General features: G+C 38.5%; 1 protein-coding gene across 6 annotated transcripts in view; it reads right to left on the bottom strand.

The window, feature by feature from the left end:
- Positions 1 to 2,538: 2,538 nt before the first annotated feature.
- Positions 2,539 to 18,509, bottom strand: part of LOC138693781 (DNA mismatch repair protein Mlh1-like) — a 142,232-nt gene continuing 126,261 nt past the window's right edge. For 3 of the 6 annotated variants that reach the window (XR_011330437.1, XR_011330436.1, XM_069817584.1), the window contains one exon: positions 2,539 to 3,494. The gene's annotated coding sequence lies outside the window, so the exon portion shown is untranslated. The remainder of the gene's footprint in view (positions 3,495 to 18,509) is intronic. The other 3 variants (XR_011330440.1, XR_011330439.1, XR_011330438.1) reach the window with 2 other exon arrangements.

The following is an 18,509-nucleotide window of genomic DNA, read 5'->3' as shown; positions in this document are numbered from 1 at the left end:
ACCTGCATTTCTGAATGTACTTCACTCTCACCCCTTCACTAATGTCCTTGCTCCCGTCAGACACACAAACTTACGGCCGCTGTTGCATTCGAAGTCTTCAAGCAGTGAAGTAAACACTGCAGTGTATAGTGTGTTTCATAAATATGATTGCGTTTTCTATAGAAGAAAGAGCCTATATTAATAATATCGTACTAAAAAATTATATTCAAGAAACGATAAATTAAATTTCAGAGAATATGCTTCAAAATGTTTTTAATAATATGCGTAAAGAATTGAAGCCTGCATTGTAATGAACGGCAACCATTTTCAGCAACTTGTTTAAAAATTCAGATTAGCTTATTTTGAATTGAGGTGGCTAGAAGCAAAGGAATGCTAGTGACATTTGTAATAACATGAGTTACGTGCATCCAGTGTAAGCAAAAGTATCTAAAATTTTAGTGGCAAAGGGATATTTTAATCGCATCACACATTAAAATTTAAATAAAAATTTCACCGGTTTTACGAAAGCTTAAATATGTAAACCCCATTTTCTCAAAAGTAACTTAAGTGCACTTACAGCCCTTTACTTATGAGCCCCTCAATTTAAATGCACTCTCTATATTGTATGTTAACACCAATAATTAATATGGTAAATAAAGTAGATATTACATAACGAACATAGCCGCCTGAAAAGTTGAGTTTTTGAAAAAAAAAAATGTTACTATTCTACTGTATTTTCATAAATTCCGTAAAAGTGATGATCAAACTGAAAATCGTAATATCGTATTTCCCTACAACATAAATGGATACACTACTTTTCTCTCCTCCTATACCTAGTAAAATGATTTGTTTACATATTACACTAGTAACATCAAACTCCTGTAATGGAATGTTTCCGAGTATAGCCAGGTTAATGTTAAAAATGTTGGTAAAAATAAAGTGATGTCCCTGTACAAATTGAATAACGCATTTGGTAGAGAGATAGGTAATTTTGGTTCAGATATGTTATGCTGGAATACCTAGAAAATATGTCCTTAATATTCCTTACCAGAAGGAAATCACTATTTCGATTTGCCGTATGATGATAAATCCATATCATGAAATCATCTGTCGAAATAAATCGTGTTAAAATTTTAAACATAATTAAAGGAAAAGTATAATTAATTACGTAATACATTGATTGCTTAGGACTACTAGTTCCCATTAATCACTATTTACGTTGTAAAATTTTACGCGAAGAGTTCATTTCTTCCTGTGCAAGGTCTTTGTACGCCATGCCTTCCCAGACTCTTTAAAATGTGTCTACATTCCGCAATTACATTTATTGCAATTTGAATTATATTTCTTCTTTATGCTACTGTCTCTGTTATGCTGGTCTTATTCCAACCAGAAAGGAAACCGTCATTTCCAGAACATGTGTTTGATATGCAGACCATCCTTAATGTGACTGACCAATCAGGACATTTTTCTATACCATAACATCAGCTTCTACGAAAGATACATTGATTGGCCTTCTTAAATAGTAGTCACATGAAAGAATCGTCAAGCTGACTGCTGAACAGTTATTTACTTTTACTTTTTTAATCGATTACTTTACGACGCTTCATCAACTGCTATAGTAATCTAGCGTCTAAGCGAGATGAAAGTGATAACTAGAGCCCGGATCTTTAGGCATTTATAACAGTCAAAATAGGCAGGCAAACAAAGGCAATGAAATCGTAAAAAAGGCACAATCAATTTTGAGAAAGGCATTATAAATGTTAAATAGCTGTAATGTATTTTAGCAATACATTTAAATTATATCAACGTAACTCAAGTTTTTACTTCATAGTTGACACATGTTGACTTATAAAATACTTTTTTCGTGATTAACTGTCTTTTCACAAACCTTATAACAAAAATGTTCCATCGGTTGAAAACACATGAGCTCCAAATTCATTAACGTAAGCATGAAGTTTACTTTTCAATGGTTTACTGAATTCAGCCATTCTAGCTAACCGATCTTGTGTTAGTATGATCCATGTACATTTAAATCAGGGCCGGGCATGAGAGCGGCTCCAGTTATCCGGCCAGAGCTGCTCTCGCTCCGCAAGGCAAGCCGGAGCAGAACGCTCACAGCTACCTTCTCTGCATTAATGTAACAAGAGCCACGGTTGTCCTAGTCATTCAGTCTGTCAGTACATAATAGTTTATAAGGATATTACATCAATCCATTGTACAGTACAGACTTTATAACACTCTTATTAATTTAATGCAATAAACTTCGATCTATGCACACACACAAATCATTAGGCTTATTACATAACCCATACGCACATACTGCAACCTCCTCACCACGGTTCTACGAGACAGGCGTATGGCTTCCACTTCCCCTACTTGCTGTGGGCAGAGTTCATCTGCCAAAATAATTAAACATCGCTTGATGAATTGACCTTCGTTGAATGTTTTCAATTCCTTTGCAATTTCGTGGCAAATTTTGTAGCTAATTCTCATGGCCGATTCACTAAGTGCATTATTATTATCCTGTTAATACATAATATAATATAATATAATATAATATAATATAATATAATATAATATAATATAATATAATATAATATAATATAATATAATATAATGTAAACTGCCAATGTCAATGTCTTTAAGTTGTTGCATTAATTTATGGCGTTCATTACAAACATATTTGTCATATTCAGTAGCATGTTGTAAAGAATAATGTCGTTGGATATTGAACTCCTTAATCAGTTGGAGTGTTTTATGCCAAATTAAACACTTTGCTAATCCACTGCTCTCTACCAAAAAGAACTCCTCCTCCCATGATACATTAAAAGCATTGGGAGTAGCGGGACGCTTTAGTGTATGAGCGGAAGCTCCGTCTTCATAGTTCGCCATCATACTGCAGAGTCACCACTGCACCGACCTGAATGACGTACAGTATGCTTACGTCACAGCGCTCGCAAGACCCGCTCTTTAAAGCACACAGCGCTTATTTCTCAGAGTCACGTATTGTGCCCAGCTCTGATTTAAATTGTACTCAAAGCAACCAAACGCAGGATTCCAGTCTTCACATAAATCTCACGAAATAAATAATTGTGTTCTGTGCTTAATGGTGGCTTGTTTAGATCTTTATTGTGGAAGAACTTCCATCTTCCTAGGATGTATTTACAGACTATTAAAAAAATAAATAGCAACAATTTTTATAAGCAGCATTTTTATTTTACGTCTTTCGAAACGCATCACTCTGTATTCCTTGTATCTTCTAATGCACGCATTGGCATGTTTTTAATTTCCAAATATCATATTAGCTGCCAGACTTCCGGCCAGGTATTTCCTGGAGTCAGTACTGAAGCGTTCTTGGCTGTTAAGAAGACGAGTGACGCACCGAGATGGAATGGCGCAGTTCACGAGGCAGAGCGGCGCTGTGACCTGGGCACGGCGTGGCCCCACTTCGGCGCGTGGAGCCACCAGTTTCTGAATGAGGCCCCACTTGGAGTATCCGGGTTGAACACCAGCACCTGGGAGCATGGAAGAGAGAAACTGTAGCCTGTAGTAAGTTTAGTTCAGGAACACTTCTCCAAAAAGCGGCATCACAAAGACGCACATATTTCTCGTTATACGATTCATAGAGTTTCGAGAATTCATTTCCTCTACGATGATGCAAATTATAATATTACTGTTTATAATAACGTGGACATTGCGTAGAACTGAAGAGGCACTAATAGAAGCATTTGAAATGTGGAGATGGAGAAGACTGGAGCGTGTGAAGTGAACAGAGAGACAAAGAAATGAAGTTGTGTTGCAATGAATGATGCTGTAACTGATCAGAAAGCGAAAAGGGAATTGGTTCGGTCATTGGCTGAGAAGAAACTGCCTACTGAAAGATGCACTGGAAGGAATGGTGAACGAGAGAAGAGTTCGGGGCAGAAGAAGAAATCAGATGATAGACGACATTAAGATATGTGAATCATAAGCGGAGACTAAGAGAAAGTCAGAAAATAGGAATGATTGGAGAATGCTGGGTTTGCAGTGAAAGACATGCCCAAGCGCAGAACACTTATGTATGTATAATTTATTTGTTTGAACTGTTCGGAAGACATACACTTTCGATTAAGAAGTTACGGACACTTCGGTTGTTATTAATTGTCCTACCCCACAAATCTACTGCTCTTAGACTTAGCTCAGCTGTACTGACAGTTTCTACAGCTCTTATACTTAGCTCAGCTGTATTGACAGTTTCTACTGCTCTTATACTTAGCTCAGCTGTATTGACAGTTTCTACTGCTCTTATACTTAGCTCAGCTGTACTGACAGTTTCTACAGCTCTTATACTTAGCTCAGCTGTATTGACAGTTTCTACTGCTCTTATACTTAGCTCAGCTGTACTGACAGTTTCTACTGCTCTTATACTTAGCTCAGCTGTACTGACAGTTTCTACTGCTCTTATACTTAGCTCAGCTGTACTGACAGTTTCTACAGCTCTTATACTTAGCTCAGCTGTATTGACAGTTTCTACTGCTCTTATACTTAGCTCAGCTGTACTGACAGTTTCTGCTGCTCTTATACTTAGCTCAGCTGTACTGACAGTTTCTACTGCTCTTATATTTAGCTCAGCTGTATTGACAGTTTCTACTGCTCTTAGAATTAGCTCAGCTGTATTGACAGTTTCTACTGCTCTTAGACTTAGCTCAGCTGTACTGACAGTTTCTACAGCTCTTATACTTAGCTCAGCTGTATTGACAGTTTCTACTGCTCTTATACTTAGCTCAGCTGTACTGACAGTTTCTACTGCTCTTATACTTAGCTCAGCTGTACTGACAGTTTCTACTGCTCATAGACTTAGCTCAGCTGTACTGACAGTTTCTGCTGCTCTTAGACTTAGCTCAGCTGTACTGACAGTTTCTACTGCTCATAGACTTAGCTCAGCTGTACTGACAGTTTCTACTGCTCTTAGACTTAGCTCAGCTGTACTGACAGTTTCTACTGCTCTTATACTTAGCTCAGCTGTACTGACAGTTTCTACTGCTCTTAGACTTAGCTCAGCTGTACTGACAGTTTCTACTGCTCTTATACTTAGCTCAGCTGTACTGACAGTTTCTACTGCTCTTAGACTTAGCTCAGCTGTATTGACAGTTTCTACTGCTCTTATACTTAGCTCAGCTGTACTGACAGTTTCTACTGCTCTTATACTTAGCTCAGCTGTACTGACAGTTTCTACTGCTCTTATACTTGGCTCAGCTGTATTGACAGTTTCTACTGCTCTTATACTTAGCTCAGCTGTATTGACAGTTTCTACTGCTCTTAGACTTAGCTCAGCTGTACTGACAGTTTCTACAGCTCTTATACTTAGCTCAGCTGTATTGACAGTTTCTACTGCTCTTATACTTAGCTCAGCTGTACTGACAGTTTCTACTGCTCTTATACTTAGCTCAGCTGTACTGACAGTTTCTACTGCTCATAGACTTAGCTCAGCTGTACTGACAGTTTCTACTGCTCTTAGACTTAGCTCAGCTGTACTGACAGTTTCTACTGCTCATAGACTTAGCTCAGCTGTACTGACAGTTTCTACTGCTCTTAGACTTAGCTCAGCTGTACTGACAGTTTCTACTGCTCTTATACTTAGCTCAGCTGTACTGACAGTTTCTACTGCTCTTAGACTTAGCTCAGCTGTACTGACAGTTTCTACTGCTCTTATACTTAGCTCAGCTGTACTGACAGTTTCTACTGCTCTTAGACTTAGCTCAGCTGTACTGACAGTTTCTACTGATCTTATACTTAGCTCAGCTGTACTGACAGTTTCTACTGCTCTTATACTTAGCTCAGCTGTATTGACAGTTTCTACTGCTCTTATACTTAGCTCAGCTGTACTGACAGTTTCTACTGCTCTTATACTTAGCTCAGCTGTACTGAGTTTCTACTGCTCATAGACTTAGCTCAGCTGTACTGACAGTTTCTACTGCTCTTAGACTTAGCTCAGCTGTACTGACAGTTTCTACTGCTCTTATACTTAGCTCAGCTGTACTGACATTTTCTACTGCTCTTATACTTAGCTCAGCTGTACTGACAGTTTCTACTGCTCTTATACTTAGCTCAGCTGTACTGACAGTTTCTACTGCTCTTATACTTAGCTCAGCTGTACTGACAGTTTCTACTGCTCTTATACTTAGCTCAGCTGTACTGACAGTTTCTACTGCTCTTATACTTAGCTCAGCTGTACTGACAGTTTCTACTGCTCTTATACTTAGCTCAGCTGTACTGACAGTTTCTACTGCTCTTATACTTAGCTCAGCTGTACTGACAGTTTCTACTGCTCTTATACTTAGCTCAGCTGTACTGACAGTTTCTACTGCTCTTAGACTTAGCTCAGCTGTACTGACAGTTTCTACTGCTCTTATACTTAGCTCAGCTGTACTGACAGTTTCTACTGCTCTTATACTTAGCTCAGCTGTACTGACAGTTTCTACTGCTCTTAGACTTAGCTCAGCTGTACTGACAGTTTCTACTGCTCTTAGACTTAGCTCAGCTGTACTGACAGTTTCTACTGCTCTTAGACTTAGCTCAGCTGTACTGACAGTTTCTACTTTCTTATACTTAGCTCAGCTGTACTGACATTTTCTACTGCTCTTATACTTAGCTCAGCTGTACTGACAGTTTCTACTGCTCTTATACTTAGCTCAGCTGTACTGACAGTTTCTGCTGCTCTTAGACTTAGCTCAGCTGTACTGACAGTTTCTACTGCTCTTAGACTTAGCTCAGCTGTACTGACAGTTTCTACTGCTCTTAGACTTAGCTCAGCTGTACTGACATTTTCTACTGCTCTTATACTTAGCTCAGCTGTACTGACAGTTTCTACTGCTCTTAGACTTATCTCAGCTGTACTGACAGTTTCTACTGCTCTTAGACTTAGCTCAGCTGTACTGACAGTTTCTACTGCTCTTATACTTAGCTCAGCTGTACTGACAGTTTCTACTGCTCTTAGACTTAGCTCAGCTGTACTGACAGTTTCTACTGCTCTTATACTTAGCTCAGCTGTACTGACAGTTTCTACTGCTCTTATACTTAGCTCAGCTGTACTGACAGTTTCTACTGCTCTTAGACTTAGCTCAGCTGTACTGACAGTTTCTACTGCTCTTAGACTTAGCTCAGCTGTACTGACAGTTTCTACTGCTCTTAGACTTAGCTCAGCTGTACTGACAGTTTCTACTGCTCTTAGACTTAGCTCAGCTGTACTGACAGTTTCTACTGCTCTTAGACTTAGCTTAACTGTACTGACAGTTTCTACTGCTCTTATACTTAGCTCAGCTGTACTGACAGTTTCTACTGCTCTTAGACTTAGCTCAGCTGTACTGACAGTTTCTACTGCTCTTATACTTAGCTCAGCTGTACTGACAGTTTCTACTGCTCTTATACTTAGCTCAGCTGTACTGACAGTTTCTACTGCTCTTAGACTTAGCTCAGCTGTATTGACAGTTTCTACTGCTCTTAGACTTAGCTCAGCTGTACTGACAGTTTCTACTGCTCTTGGACTTAGCTCAGCTGTACTGACAGTTTCTACTGCTCTTAGACTTAGCTCAGCTGTACTGACAGTTTCTACTGCTCTTATACTTAGCTTAGCTGTACTGACAGTTTCTACTGCTCTTATACTCAGCTCAGCTGTACTGACAGTTTCTACTGCTCTTATACTTAGCTCAGCTGTATTGACAGTTTCTACTGCTCTTATACTTAGCTCAGCTGTACTGACAGTTTCTACTGCTCTTAGACTTAGCTCAGCTGTACTGACAGTTTCTACTGCTCTTAGACTTAGCTCAGCTGTACTGACAGTTTCTACTGCTCTTAGACTTAGCTCAGCTGTACTGACAGTTTCTACTGCTCTTATACTTAGCTCAGCTGTACGGACAGTTTCTACTGCTCTTAGACTTAGCTCAGCTGTACTGACAGTTTCTACTGCTCTTAGACTTAGCTCAGCTGTACTGACAGTTTCTACTGCTCTTACACTTAGCTTAGCTGTACTGACAGTTTCTGACCATGCTTTGTATTAGATTGTGTTAACTACGCTCTGAAGTGCCACAACTTCGTGTCTGGTCTGGTATGCTTTTACCGTAATGTAGGCAGCTGTCCAATTGATCCGTGATGTGCACGAGAAAATAATATTTTGTTTTAGCTGCAGATGGAGGGAAATGCTGCTATTGGCTGCAGATAAGCGCAGCGTTGGCTTCTAACAACCTTTAAGGAACATTCGCTATTTGCAACGGTTTGATTTATTTCTGTAATTAAATAATGCTGTATTTTTATACTATACAGTATAACATTAGGTATGTCTAACAGGGTGGCGTGAAGCCATGAAGTTCATGGAATCAAAATGTAATACCAACAATGCAAAATATTTTTTCTCTAGCTTAATATTTAGAGGTGCCCCAAGAGCACCACATTTTGAAATTTTTACGAAATTTGGAGGTTCAGATTTTTTAGCGAGAAAACATTCTCCAGCGGTTTAATCTGAACAGGATACCAGGACTCTGCATATTTTGGTCCCCTGTTATTTCATCTTGAAATTTGAAAATTGGGCATAATGACAAAACTCTTAGGTATGATATAATTAATATAACTAATGGAAATTCATTCTTCAGAGTTGCGCGGTATTTAAATGGCTCTAATTAAAACAAGAAATGTTACCTTCTATTTTGTAATTTGGAATGCTGGAGGGGCTGAACCCATCTCAATTACCTACTATTATGGCGTAATGAAATATTATTTATGGATCAAAAATGAATTAAAACCTGACTTCAAATCAAACGAACCTACTGTTGGAGAGATTTCAGAAAGAATTGCTATCAAAAGTAAGGAAATCTGGGTGAAGGCGTCTGTTCCGACAGTCAGTCATGCAAGAATAGCACAACTGGTTCGTGCTTGCCATGATCAATGTAGCCCGAATTTAAAGTCTTCCAAATAAAGTTTAAATATGTGATTTTATAACAGTTCACTAGCTAAATAATGAGAAACAAAATAATGGAACAAATATACAAAAAGGCAAAAAAAAAAAAAAATTATAATTTAAAGAAACTTCAAAGCGCTTGGGGCATCTAAAAATGAAATATAGAAACTCCATGTTTTTCACATTTGTAAGTTAAGTGAAAAGACAGATTTGTACAACTATTATGTTTAGAAAAAGGATAAAAAGCAATTTCATGTATAGATTCACTCCATCCTAATTGTCTGATTCGAGTGTGCGAAGAGAAATTGATTTCTTCATCATTTCTGACAGAGGATTCGAAGTAATGTTTTCAGGTCGAACAGTAGCAATATCTCCCGCGATTGTGCGCCTCCATTCAAGAACAGTCTGGCCCGGATCATAGCATTGGCTCGTAACAGTAGTTGGAACTATTATTTATCATTAATGCCAGATATAATTTACCAAGCACAATAAAACACGAGTTCTGGGTTAGCATGAGTTGGACGAGATGAGCGGGTAGTAGTAGTCGTCGGGGCGCGAGCACGGTGAGGCCATCTGGTAGCCGGGCGTGTTGACGCGCTTCCCCTACACTCCCTTCGGCACGTTCTCGCTGCTAACACAACATTAAGTCTGAGCAATTCGTCTTAAATATGTGCACGAGCATAGTAGAGAGATTCATGCAGTATCACCTGTCAAAGTTGTCCGAAGGCCGAATGTAGTTGAGGTGCAGCAGCAGCCTCGCGAACCAGCAAGTCCTCAATGAGGACAGCTTAATCGGTTAGGAGAAAACACAGTGTGTAACTGAATGACTTTTTAAAAAATTGGAAGGGAAGTAGAGTGTGATATGGTGAAGATTTTTAACCAAGGAACCCATTACAAGAGGTGAGAATAATTATACTGCCGAGCAGAAAAAACGCTACACTTGAATAATATGAAATATCAAACCATAATAGAAATTATAACATTACTGTGTGTATCTATGGACCTGTTTGTAATTGGCAAGTGTTTATTCATGTTTTGAGAAGGAAAGTATATGAATTGGGTGGTTAATGACACCCTCTTTCCCAATTTCTGTCCCTCACCCTGTATTTATTACTGTGCCATTAAAATTTACAACCCTAAACACAAGGAGTCAAAGCAAAGTTACAACACTATGATTTATTTTTTGCGTATAATGGAATTCTGTGATATTGAACTCAGTGTTAAACAGTATTTAAGAGAGTTAAAATGCTGTTCAGCCCCACAACACCGCTAGAGCAGTCGCGTTGGTAGAGGATGACCGCAGCTTACGTTATGTGGCTCAGGTGTTGCATACAACTCCGTTGATGGTTTCACGCACAGTGAAAGGTACAGGAAACTTTATTCATATGGTAGGAAAAGGTCAACTTCTTGCAACAGATGACCAGTTCTTGCGCCTTCAAGTGCTGCGTAACCGCCACACCACTGCGGTCGAAGCCAGAAATCGACTAGAACAAGTGCGAGGTGTGGATGTCAGTGAGTGGACTGTGAGGAGGAGGTTACATGATGCTGGCCTGACCTCCAGAAGATCTGCTCCTGGCCCAGGACTTACAAGACAACATCGTCAGACTCGTTTACAATTTGCAAAGGATCATCAGGAATGGGCTGACGAACAGTGGGGGACAGTTTTGTTCTCAGATGAGACCCAATTCTGCCTCAGATCCCCAGGTGGAAGAGAGAGAGTGTGGAGGAGGACTGGAGAAAGGTATTCTCCATGCAACTTTTCATCAAGGACAGCATTTCAGTGCGGTTCAGTGATGGTGTGGGCAGGCATCAGTTTGATTGTACGAATGAACCTTGTCTTTGTGGAGGGTGAGTTTCTTACTGCCCATCGCTACATTGAAGAAATTCTTGGGCAACATGTTCTTCCTTTTACATCATTTATTGCCAACAATTTCGTGCTCTTGCAGGACAATACACGTCCTCGTGTGGCGCCATTTGTCCTCCAGTACGCCAATGAAGTGGGGTTTCAACTCATGCAATGGCCATCACTCAGTCCGGATCTTAACCCAATTGATCATCTGTGGGATGTTTTAGGAAGAAATGTCCGTCACCATGCTTCAGATACTCTTCAAGAGCTATGGAGCCATGTATGCGACACCTGAGCCACATAACATAAGCTGTGGTCATCCTCTACCAACGCTACTACTCTAGCGGCGTTCTCGGGGCTTAACGGCATATTAACTCTTTTAAATGTTGTTTAAAACTGCGTTCATTATCACAGAATTCCATTATAAGCAAAAAAAGAAAACAATAATGTTATAACTTTGTTTTGGCTGCTTGTGTTTAGGGTTGTAAATTTCAATTGTACAGTAATAAATAATGGGTGAGGGACAGGAAGTGGGAAAGAGGGAGTCACAACTATCCAGTGGGTATACTTCCGTTCTCAAACATGAATTAACACTTGCCTAACATAAACAGGTGCATAGAAGCACACAGTATGTTATAATTTGTGTTATGGTTTGATATTTCAAATTTATTCAAGTGTTGCGTTTCTTTTGCTCGGAAGTGTAAAAATTAAATTATGTTTTATTTAACGACGCTCGCAACTGCAGAGGTTATATCAGCGTCGCCGGATGTGCCGGAATTTTGTCCCGCAGGAGTTCTTTTACATGCCAGTAAATCTACTGACATGAGCCTGTCGCATTTAAGCACACACAAGGCAAGCGCTATACCAACTGTGCCACTCAGGGCGACGATTACAGATGTTCTATTTGTATTTTATAGTCACAATGTTTTTGTAAATCATGACTTTATTAACTTTTATGTCTAACGTAGGCCTACACACTTTACACCATAATATATTTTCGTCTTTGATTGAAAAATAGTGACCTCCGATGTCTTTTACAAGCACTGGCAAGTTGCAGATTTTATTGATGACATTTTGATACAATTCACAGTACCTTTGATAGACCACAAGTGATTTCCATATGAAAGGATTATTTTTTAAACAACAACTAGGCGTGCTGTGTCGAGACAACTGTTATAAAGCAGTAAACTGTACAAACCCGCGCCCATTGAAGTTCGAATGGTCAGAGAGCCCGTCATGCGACTCCCCCATTTTGTATTCGAACCTGAAGGTACGTCAGGAAGTAAAAAGCTAACATCATCCTATATTCTGTGTTCCTTAGACCTGTAGCCTCGTCTAGGCAATGTTTCGGTGCATCAACTTCGTTCCCTACTCTTGAGTCATGGATGACAAATTGAAATTAATAATTAATACAAATGTAACTGAAAAATCTATGACTTTATAAGAATCTTGTGTAGTAATTTACTTTATAACCTCTTTTCAACTACGGAAGCTATTCTCAAACAAAATCTGCTCACACAGCATATTTTAAACCGCAAATCTTATGGTACCTATCGGAGTACCGAATTCTGATCTCTTGCCAAAGTTCATGGAAGGGCAAGTAATGGTTTTTACTTCTTTAATTGTGAAACAAATTATATGTTGTTCCTTTTAGCAGATCTCCCGATGATCTGTTCAATTCTCGGGCTTATCTTAAAGTGGAAGTGAAGCAGATGTGGTCCGCGGAAGAGAATGTAATTTAGGCCTGTTACACTTATGATCACTTCATCGGGCTTCATTCTTTATCTGCAACAGATTGCAACTCTTCAATCTAACATTTCTTTTACCGACTGGATACCGTTACTTTCCAGTACTACGATGTCCGAGGTTGTTGCACATGAAATGTAATATATTTTTAAAATCAGAACCGGTAATGGATCTTTATTCGAAATTGAAAACAAAGGTATGCTTCATGAATGAAAAAACAAATAGATTTCGAGGCTTTCACGAAAATAGGTTATGCCTTTAAAGGATATTAATACCGTATATATATATATATATATATATAATATAGGGGAGAGTCGGGTAGTATCGGACATCGGGTAATATCGGACAGTGAGTTTCTTTCATCTACCACACGATGATAGTACCTGATTGGCATGGTTACGTTTCTGTGATGTCGCATAGAGAAACGTAACCATGTCATTCAGGTACTACCATATATATATATATATATATAAGGTGGCACAATGGTAAAAAAACTAGACTTGCATACGGGTGGTCTCGAGTTCAAATCCTGGGGCCAGCAAACATCATCAAGGTTTTATGTAGTTTCCTCTATCAAAAAATAGCTATAAATATAGTTATTTAAAAGGGTAAATTATTAGTATTAATAACAAATGGTGTATTTTACGATGCCTTAACAACGGCGGTCGTTATCTAGCGTCTGAGTGAAATTAAGGTGCTGTCAGTGAAAAGTGTCCAGCGACTACAGTTTTTTAAATTGGTTTATTTTACGACGCTTTATGAATCCAGGGCCCAGCGCCGAAAGTTGCCCAACATTTGCTCTTAATGGGTTGATGGAAACCCCGGAAAAATCTCCTCCAGCTAACTTGTCCAACTAGGATTTGAACCCGGGCCCGCTGCTACTCCTTAGCGGTGGACTTAAGGTAAAAGCCGGATTGGTTCTCATTTCCACAACAAACTTACAGATAATGCTTCACTAACATTAATCCCACTGACTCTACAATTACTTCCGCTAGATTGAATAATGGTTCGCAAACGTGCCAAAAAATTGGCAGCAATAAAATGTATCGGCAATATCGACCGGCGCGCAATATCAATAACACAGAAAAATACCGAAAATGTGTTTTCAACACGTCGTCTGTCTTTGTACATCGAATTCTCATTGAGTATTGGAAATAATTTATTCATAGGTCTACCCATACCTAAGAGTCGATTTGATCGGTTAGGTTAGGTTAGGTTAGGTCACGGTGGCTAAGGGCGGGTTAGTACGACCCTTTCCACGTCGGTCATACTGAGGCCTATTTGCACCCCGAACTGTATGGGATGAATGAGCATTAGGGTGTACTAGTCCACCGGCCGCATGTGACCCCACACCCACTCAACCAATGGGGGCCTCCTACCCTCCCCCGCTCTAAGTTCATACCGCCAAGGTAACCAAGCAGCACAGGATCCATTCCAATGGCCCTTCCAAGCTGTCGAAGCGCCCTCGAAGTGCTCTTAAGGAATGAATCCTGGCAGAGATACTGCGGAGAGGAAGTCCCCCTCGTAGTAGACGAAGACGTGCGTCTAGACCTGGACGTGAGGAAGATAATAATATGATATGAAATCTACATTCTTCTTCTACACGGGAGGGAAAGGGAAAATGGACCGTGGCAATGGAAATTCCAACCCGGAATTTGCCTAAGTGACTGTGGAAAACCGCGGAAACACCAGTCAGGTCGGTCCAGGTATCGAACCACACTTTCGTTGTTATTTCCACCTTTCTACTGCCTTCAGAGCACAGACGAATTATCACACGCTCAGGTACATTTCTAGTTGATTATTTAACGATGCTCTATCAAATACTAGGTTATTTAGCATCGATGAAATTAGTGGTGGCGAGATGACATTTTGGCGAAATAATACCGAAAATTCGCTATAGATTACCTGGTATTCGCCTTACGGTTGGGGACACTTAGAAAAAAACAATTAGGTAACCAGACCACGACTGGGCGCAGCACACGCGCCTCGCCGGTGAAGTCTACAACAATAGTTGCAGTATCTCTATGTTAAAGGGTTAGCGGTCACTACTTCCAAACACCGATGTAATACATGGACGAATATTAACAAATAATTATAGCAAATTATCCCTCACCAGCTTGTTTTCACACTATTGCTTTGTTATTTTACAGAAAAGGAACAGGCTATAAACATATTCTGTACTTAAAAGACAAATACACAGTTTTACGTTCCGATTTTCGTAAAAAAAAATACGTCTATTATAAATACTCACAATGCACAATATTTTATATGCAAAATTAATTACACGAAGTCATTTAAAGAGTGCAATTTGTAAATGAAGTCAGATTTCATACTTCTCTGGATTAAAAGCAATGTTATTTGTGTGCAATCCAGAAATAAATGCTATCTTTTTATTTGGGTACATAGTAAATGATTTCATTCATGCGCATCTTTTAACAATAATTCAAGAAAATAAGTCACAAACGTGAATAACATTTTCAATGTAATAAAATAACTGATCTTCTGCGAGACACTTAAAATGTATAAGAAAATACGTCATCACCCTTGCACAATTTTTTAACTTGATATAGCCTACTGCACGTAGCTCTAATCTTCAATACTGTCACCTCTGATATTGTATTATAATGTTTAAAAAACGTTTCAAATTAGTCTTGGATTTGTTGCATGCGGCAATCGAGCTACATTTATGTGAAGGGAGTCGCGCGTGTCTGCTGTGTAGGGTTTGGAATGCGTGGAGTACAGCTGCAAAGCGGACAAACAGCCTAATAAGTGACTGAAGAAGATTACACTCAAATTACAATGAAAATATGGAAGAAAAATGTCATATTTAGGAAATCAATTGCAAAGTAATATTTTACAAGAAACTGAGTTCAGTTATCCCGGCAATCCGTCTTACGGATAGCTGAGCACTCAACAACCTTACAGTAACCTCTAGCAGACGGACGGAGATCGATTCGGGTGCAACTGAGCCAATCTGCTCAATGGTTCACCAGTTCGCTGCTCCAGGGACTATCAACACGTCTTGCATTTGATATTCCAAAACATTTCGAATGCATCTGGGTGCTTCGTTAATCCCTTAATATGTAGCTTTCCGTACTAATGTACGTCCTGTGAGAACTGGCTTGCCCCTCCCGATGTAACAAGATGACAGCAAAGAGTTGGTGGCGTGAAGCAGCCTGCAAACACAATGACACTGCGACTGAACACCTCTGCATTCTTCCTTCATTTCATTACAGCTTTCCTGGCTGAATGATTTGAAGTGCAGACCTGCCCCCTCGCGCGGGGACTGCAGTGTATTTTCCTTGTTGGTCGTCCTCCATCGTCTTAAACGGCGGTCTTGTGTCATGCTGACCACATAAATGGAGGAGCAGGTAGATTTGCCGCATTATACGAAAGTCACATTCCATGTCGAAGAAAGTTGTTCAATTTGTGTGGGTTATATCATGATTACGGAATAGTCCATGGAAAGACGGGGATATTTACGCACTTTCATTATTCGTTGTTCGCGACAACGCAACACAGGTGAAAAGTAAAAACACTCTCGCTCCTTCTTGAGCAGCTTCATTGTCAACAGTACGAATATTCGTGATAACACATCGTACAACTGCAATTAAAAGGTTTTAGCGACTATCTTATATCTATCACGATGATGATGATGATGATTATTATTATTATTATTATTATTATTATTATTACCATTATTATTAGTTTTTACGGAGTTCCACAGGGTTCCCCAAAGTAAAAGAATAAGTTGTAACTGCCTTTTATTTGCCGATGACTGAAAATATTTAGCAAAATTAATAGTCTGGCAGACTGTCTAACTTTGCAAAATGATATAAACGCTATTGAGCTATGGTCTGCTGATAATGGAATGAAAATTAATGAATAAAAAACTTTTGTCATTTCTTTCTTTAGAAAAACCATTTCTCTTAAATTTAATTATACTCTTAATAATATCAACATAATGAGGAAAGACTGTATTAGAGACCTGGGAGTTCTACTCGATACCAAATTACATCTTCATAATCATGTCCAATATATTTATAATCATTCCATTAGAATGCTCGGACTTATAAGGTCTATAACTTATTATTTTTCTACTCCAGCTACTCTTGTAATTCTATACTATACATTAATCAGATCTAAACTTGAATATGCATCCGTTGCCTGGACTTCTATTACTTCTGCTGATTCGGTTAAGTTGGAAATCATTCAAAGAAAATTTATGTCCCTATGTGCTTTTAGGTTTTTACCGAATTCATCTGTTTTCAACTATGAGCATACTTGTAAATATTTTAACTTTTCTAGCCTTTATGCTAGACGTCTTGACCACTTATTCTTTTGTAAGGCCTTAAAGGGTGATATTGATTGTGAATCCTTCATAAGCAATATCTACCTTCGGGCCCCTTCGAATGGTTTAAGATTTCAAAAAATTTGTTACACCTATAAACCGAAATCTCTCTCTCCAGTTGTCAGATGCATGAAAGCTGCCAATTTACATTGTATTATTCAGATCGTTTAATGTATAGTTTGTTGTTTGGCTGTTCTTATATTAAGCATACTCATCTAAATCGCATTCATTTCAATTTCATTCGCATGTGTTGTTTTTGAGCTTTTCTGTATCATGTATTTTGCAGTTATCTATTCATTTGTCATTATTGTTTATTTTTACTTGTTTCTAATTTTAATAATTATTTGTATGCACTGTTTTTGTAATTCCTTGTGCATTGTAAATCTTGTGCTAACTTTTATCTTGTGCTGAACTGTTATTGGCCCCAGCACAATAAATGTTAGTAAAAAAAAATAAATAAAATTATTATTATTATTATTATTATTATTATTATTATTATTATTATGATTATTAAATTGAAGTTCAAAATCTAGAACATATGAAGGTATATCACAAATCACGTACAGAGGTTCAGATCAACCCCTTTGCGGAAGAAAACTTGCCAGTACCAACCTAAACTGCACCGAGATAGAAGAAGACGTATAACAACGATGATAATATCAGGAGCAACTTGAGACGAAGAAATACATAGGTTGAAATGCAGCTAATCTTCTTATGATGATAACAATGACGATGAATACTACTGCCACTACCATTAAAATGATCTGAATAGAATGGCATGGACATTAATTTTTCCAAGACTAGCAGTATACTGTAGACTAACTGTAGTAACTTTCGAGGAATATCACTTTTGTTGACGTCGTACAAAATTTTGTCCAATATTCTTTTGAGAAGATTAACTCCATATGTAGATGAAATTATTGGGGATCATCAATGTGGTTTTAGGCATAATAGATCAACTATTGACCAGATATTTTGTATTCGACAGATAATGGAGAAAAAATGGGAGTATAAGGGTACAGTGCATCAGTTATTCATAGATTTCAAAAAGGCATATGACTCGGTTAAGAGAGAAGTTTTATACGATATTCTTATTGAATTTGGTATTCCCAAGAAACTAGTTCGATTAATTAAAATGTGTCTCAGTGAAACTTACAGCAGAGTTCGTATAGGTCAGTTTCTGTCAGATGCGTTTCCAATTCACTGTGGGCTAAAGCAAGGAGATGCACTATCACCTTTACTTTTTAACTTTGCTCTAGAGTATGACATTAGGAAAGTCCAGGATAACAGAGAGGGTTTGGAATTGAACGGGTTACATCAGCTGCTTGTCTATGCGGATGACGTGAATATGTTAGGAGAAAATCCTCAAACGATTAGGGAAAACACGGGAATTTTACTGGAAGCAAGTAAAGCGATAGGTTTGGAAGTAAATCCCGAAAAGACAAAGTATATGATTATGTCTCGTGACGAGAATATTGTACGAAATGGAAATATAAAAATTGGAGATTTATCTTTTGAAGAGGTGGAGAAGTTCAAATATCTGGGAGCAACAGTAACAAATATAAATGATATTCGGGAGGAAATTAAACACACAATAAATATGGGAAATGCCTGTTATTATTCGGTTGAGAAACTTTTATCATCCAGTCTGCTGTCGA

The sequence above is a fragment of the Periplaneta americana genome, unplaced genomic scaffold (assembly GCF_040183065.1).
Source record: "Periplaneta americana isolate PAMFEO1 unplaced genomic scaffold, P.americana_PAMFEO1_priV1 scaffold_21, whole genome shotgun sequence".
NCBI lineage: Eukaryota > Metazoa > Arthropoda > Insecta > Blattodea > Blattidae > Periplaneta > Periplaneta americana.
Note: the sequence above shows the minus strand (reverse complement) of the source record. Positions and strands in the feature narration are given on the sequence as shown.